Here is a 6,655-nt window from a genome sequence, read left to right on the forward strand (position 1 = left end):
GTGGAGGAAGGACGGAGGAGGAGGCCGGTATCAAGTCCAGCGAAGAGGATGAGGTGACGGTGGTGCAGATCGGAGGAGGGGCGACGGGGGAGGACTGGGGGTGCGGGGGTTGAGGGGGAAAAATCGAGGGTGTGTGTGAGTGTGATCTGGATCGGATAGGTGAGTGGGGGGAGATGGAATGGCTTAGCAGTAGCGCGCTATAGCAAAACGCGCTACTGCTAAACGACATATTAGTAGCGCCTTTGGCCGAGAACGCGCTACTGCTATGTTAGACATAGACATAAAAAATACATTGATCATCAATTGTCTTTTTGTATACAATCTGATTTGTTAATAGGAATCCTTGACGGTTGGTTTAAGAACAGGCGAGGATTCCTATTGCAGCCACAGATCCTACACATAGAGTTCAATGAAGACCAAGTGCTTGTGAAAGTTGTAGAAGTAACATATTTAAGGTGGTACAAACTCTTTTCATGGAGCGAGGTGGGACTAAATTTTTGTAGTAACCTCAGTAGTAGCGATTATTGCGTAAATGTGCTGCTGCTAGGATCCATAGCAGCAGCGCGCTTTGTATTAATGCGCTGCTGCTATAATTGGCCTCGCGGCGGCGTCGTGGGAATTTTAGCAGTAGCGCGTCCTAGAGTGTGCGCGCTACTGATAAACTTGTACCAGCAGCGAGTTTTGATAGCGAGCGCTACTGCTCGTAGCAGCAGCGCCTGATTTTAAAGCGCGCTGCTGGTAAGATTCTGTGTATAGGCTTTTCCCTAGTAGTGAATATCCCCTCAAGTTCTATCAACCATCGATACAACTCTACGCACGCTTGGCGTTCGCTTTACCTAGAACAAGTGTGAAACTAGAAGTACTTTGTAGGTGTGATAAGATAGGTTTGCAAGATAATAAAGAGCACGTAAATAAAAGCTAGGGGCTGTTTAGCTAAAGAAGCAATAAAGTAAATATAGCGAGTGTGGAAAAGTGGTGGTAGGAGTTGTGAAATTGTCCTTAAGCAATTGACTATGTTACTAGACCGGTAATCACTATTGCAATTCTATTTGAGGGAGAGGCATAAGCTAACATACCTTCTTTTCTTGGATCATATGTACTTATGATTGGAACTCTAGCAAGCATCCGCAACAACTAAAGATTCATTAAGGTAAAACCCAACCATAGCATTAAAGTATCAAGTCCCCTTTATCCCATACGCAACAATCTACTTACTCGGGTTTGTGTTTCAGTCACTCACGTAACCCACTATAAGCGAATCATGAACGCATTGCAACACCCTACAGCGGGAATCCCTCACGCTTGCCTGACACGGAGGGCACCATAGGACAGCATCAATAATAAAACATGCAACTCAAACCAATCATAGGAATTCATCAATCACCGATAGGACAATAGAAATCTACTCAGACATCATAGGATGGCAACACATCATTGGAAAATAATATGAAGCATAAAGCAGCATGTTCAAGTAGAGGGTACAGCGGGATGCGGGAGAGTGGACCGCTGGATATAGAAGGAGGGAGGTGATGGAGATGTTGGTGAAGATGACGGCGGTGTTGGTGAAGATCGTGGTGATGATGATGGCCCCTGGCAGCGCTCCGGCGCCACCAGAAGCAAGGGGGAGAGAGGCCCCCTTCTTCTTCTTCTTCCTTGACCTCCTCCCTAGGTGGGAGAAGGGTTTCCCCTCTGGTCCTTGGCTCCCATGGCTTGGGAGGGGCGAGAGCCACTCCGAGATTGGATCTATCTCTCTGTTTCTGCGTTTTCTGTTTCTGCCCCTTCACCGTTTCCTTTATATCTGGAGATCCGTAACTCCGATTGGGGTGAATCTTTCGCCCAGATTTTTCTTGTAAAATTAGCTTTATTGTGGCAAAAGAAGAGCGACAACCGCCTTACGGGTGGCCCACGAGAGTCCAGGGCGTGCCCAGGGGGGAGGGCGCGCCCCCCCTGTCTCGTGGTCACCTCGGACACCGTTTCGCGTTGATTCTTCCTCCGAAAAATCCCAAATATTCTAAAATAGTTCTCTGTCCGTTTTTATCCCATTTGGAGTCCGTTTGATATTGGTTTTCTGCAAAACATAAAACATGTAACAAACAGGAACTGGCACTGGGCACTGGATCAATATGTTAGTCCCAAAAATAGTATAAAAAGTTGCCAAAAGTATATATGAAAGTTCAAGAATATTGGCATGGAACAATCAAAAATTATAGATACGACGAAGACGTATCAGCATCCCTAAGCTTAATTCCTGGTCGTCCTCGAGTAGGTAAATGCTAAAAAAAGATAATTTTTGATGTGGAATCCTAGCATAATCTTGATCATATGTCTAATCATGGGATGAATATTAAAACACAAGTGATTCAAAGCAATAATCTATCATTTGACATAAGAACAATAATACTTCGAGCATACCAATAAAGCAATCATGTCCTTTCAAAACAACAAGGCCAAAGCAAGCTTATCCCTACAAAATCATATAGTTTGGCCATGCTTCATTTTCGTCACACAAAAATGCTCCCATCATGCACAACCCCGATGACGAGCCGAGCAATTGGTTCATACTTTTTAATGCACTTCAGCTTTTTCAACCCTCACGCAATACATGAGCGCAAGCCATGGATATAGCATTGTAGGTGGAATTGAATATAATGATGGAGGTTATGTGGAGAAGACAAAAAGGGAGAAAGTCTCACATCGACGCGACTAATCAACGGGCTATGGAGATGCCCATCAATTGATGTCAATATGAGGAGTAGGGATTGCCATGCAACAGATGCACTAAGAGCTATAAATGTATGAAAGCTCAACAAAAGAAACTAAGTGGGTGTGCATCCAACTTGCTTGCTCATGAAGACCTAGGGCATTTGAGGAAGCCCATTGTTGGAATATACAAGCCAAGTTCTATAATTAAAAATTCCCACTAGTATATGAAAGTGACAACATAAGAGACTCTCTATATGAAGAACATGGTGCTACTTTGAAGCACAAGTGTGGAAAAAGGATAGTAACATTGCCCCTTTTCTTTTTTCTTTTTTCTTTTTTTCTTTTTTTTTCTTTCGGTGGGCTTCTTTGGCCCCCTTTTTTATTTAGGCTTCTTTGGCCTTTTCTTTTTTTTCTTTTTTTTCATGGGGCAATGTTCTATAATGATGATCATCACACTTTTATTTACTTATAACTCGATATTACAACTCGATACTAGAACAAAGATATGACTCTATATGAATGCTTCCGGCGGTGTACCAGGATGTGCAATGATCTAGCGTAGCAATGACATCAAAAAACAGACAAGCCATGAAAACATCATGGTAGCTATCTTACGATCATGCAAAGAAATATGACAATAAATGTTCAAGTCATGTATATGATGATGATGGAAGTTTCATGGCAATATATCTCGAAATATGGCTATGGAAATGCCATAATAGGTAGGTATGGTGGCTGTTTTGAGGAAGATATAAGGAGGCTTATGTGTGATAGAGCGTATCGTATCACAGGGTTTGGATGCACTGGCAAAGTTCTCTCAAGGTGAGAAAAGGCAATGCATGGTACCGAAGAGGCTAGCAATGATGGAAAGGTAAAAGTGCATATAATCCATGGACTCACATTAGTCATAAAAAACTCATATACTTATTGCAAAAGTTTATTAGCCCTCGAAGCAAAGTACTACTACACATGCCCCTAGGGGGATAGATTGGTAGGAAAAGACCATCGCTCGTCCCCGACTGCCACTCATAAGGAAGACAATCAAAGAAACACCCCATGCTTCAAATTTGTCACACAACGGTTACCATACGTGCATGCTACGGGACTTGCAAACCTCAACACAAGTGTGTCTACAATCCACAACCACCCACTATCATGACTCTAATATCACCATCTTTATATCGCAAAACTATTGCAAGGAATCAAACATATCATATTCAGCGATCTACAAGTTTACGTAAGATTTTATGACTAACCATGTGAATGACCAATTCTTGTCATCTCTTTAAATAGATATAAGTGAAGCAGGAGAGTTTAATTCTTTCTACAAAAGATATTCCCACGCTCTAACAAATATAAGTGAAGAAAAAGAGCATTCTACAAATGGCGGTTTTCTATGCGAAGAGAAACAGGCAATCCAGACTTCAAATGATATAAGTGAAGCACATGAAGCATTCTATAAAGCCATACTCAAAATATTTAAGTGAAGTGCAATGAGCATTCTATAAATCAATCAAGGACTATCTCATACCAGCATGGTGCATAAAAGAAAAATGAAAATTAAATGCAAAAGATGCTCCAAGACTTGCACATAATGCATAAACGAAACGAATACGAAAACATACTGATACTTGTTGAAAAAAGAGGGGATGCCTTCCGGGGCATCCCCAAGCTTAGACGCTTGAGTCTCCTTGAATATTTACTTGGGGTGCCTCGTCCCCAAGCTTGAGCTCTTGCCTCTCTTCCTTTTTCTCATATCGAGACCTCCTCGTTTAGACACTTCATCCATACAAAACTTCAACAGAAAACTTGGTAAGATCCGTTAGTATAATAAAGCAAATCACCACTCTAAGTACTGTATCAAATCAATTCATATTTTGTTTTTGCATTGTGTGTACTGTAACATAACTTTTTCATGGCTTAATCCACTAATATAAAATGATAGATTCATCAAAATAAGGAAACTATGCATCAAAAACAGAATCTGTCAAAAACAGAACAGTCTGTAGCAATCTGAACATTCACCATACTTATGGTACCCAAAAATTCTACCAAAATTAGGAAAAATAAACAAGTTGTACAGCAAGACAGTGCAAAAGGAATCAGACCACTTGACGTTCCAGTTAAAAATGTAAAATCGCGCACTACAGCCAAAGTTTCTGTCATGCACTGTACAAACCAACAAGCATTGTAAACATCCTAAAGGCAAACCTTAGCACATTATTTTTATAATACAATGGAATTGTACAAGGGGATAATTATTTTTGATGAAAAGTTTCTGTAATCAAGATTCACAAAGTTTCCGTAAGCATGAACAAAGCTCAAGGAGCTCTCCCACTTCAACAATGCTTGTCTTTCTCACTTTCACTTTCCTTTTTTGAAAAGTTTTAGGTTCCCCTTTTTTTTTAAACTATATGAAAGCACACAACAGAAATAAATGACTCTCTAAAACTTCCGGGTTGTCTCCCTGGCAGCGCTTTTTTTAAAGCCATTAAGCTAGGCATATATTGCTCAAGTAATGAATCCACCCGGATCCCAAGATATATCAAAGCCAATTTTAATTAACAATGATTTGTGATTTAGTAGTGAGCACAAAGTAACATATATCATTCAACAACGAAGTCTAACTCTCTTCCTATGCATCGGCATGTCATAAAAAAACAATTCATGCACACAATGTAAAGGCCAATGCATAGTATAAACAGTTTCTTGCAATTCTATCGTATTGGAAACATAGAGAGGTGGAGATAAAGTTCCTCTCTCATAATAATTGCAAGTAGGAGCAGCAAACACATGCATATTATGTTCATCAAAATCATGATGTGCAATGGTAAAAGGCAACCCATCAATATAATCCTTAATAAGCACAAACTTCTCTGATATAGTGTAGTAGGGAGAATCCAGAAATATAATAGGACTATCATGCGTGGGTGCAATAGCAACAATTTCATGTTTAACATAAGGAACTATAGCAAGTTCATCTCCATAAGCATAATTCATATTGGCATCTTGGCCACAAGCATAGCAAGCATCATCAAAAAGGGATATTTCAAACAAATTCAAGGGATCATAGCAATCATCATAGCAATCATCATAGCAATCATCCTTCGGTAAGCACGAAGGGTAATTAAACAATGTATGAGTTGAAGAGTTACTCTCATTAGAAGGTGGGCACGGGTGATCAATCCTCTCTTCCTTCTTTTGTTCTTCGCTCTCCTCATCATCTTTTTCATCCAATGAGCTCACAGTTTCATCAATTTCTTCTTCCATAGCTTCCTGCAAAATATTAGTCTCTTCTTGGACAGCGGAGACTTTCTCAATAAATGTATTAATATAGTAATTGTATTCATAATTTTCATAGCAATATCTAAGTATAGCAAGATTTTCTGGTCTATAAACTGAATCATCAAAATTGTCAAACGCCTTAAACATAGATTCAATCCCATAAGCACCCATAAAAGCAACAAATTCTTCTATTTGTTCCACATCATAGTAATCATATCTACCATTAGCATAAGAAGCTAAGGCTTCATTATCATTGAATTTGCATGAAAAGGGAAGGTGTGGAGCCTTCATCCTAGAGCAACAAGTATAATCATGCATCACACATAGTTGACGAGCATACCAACGCAACATAATAAATTGATCCCATAATAGTTTCCCTTTTTGTGTCGAGCGATAATCCCTAAAGTATTCACATTGATCCAACGTGTCTCCCATTATAAAGTTGAATGGGGTTTTCTCAGGATTATCAAAGTAGTACATAATATCTTTCACATAATGAGAATCGGGGTTTTAGGAGTTATCCCATCTACATGAGTAGCAAGTACACCTAATTTTTTTTGGTATTTTGTGTTCCATATCCATAACTAAAGATAGAGAACAACTTAGAACAGCAAATAAAAATTACTTAGTGATAAAGCAAACAAGCAAACACGAGAATATTCACCCC

Source organism: Triticum dicoccoides, chromosome 6B (assembly GCF_002162155.2).
Source record: "Triticum dicoccoides isolate Atlit2015 ecotype Zavitan chromosome 6B, WEW_v2.0, whole genome shotgun sequence".
NCBI classification, from domain to species: Eukaryota; Viridiplantae; Streptophyta; class Magnoliopsida; order Poales; family Poaceae; genus Triticum; species Triticum dicoccoides.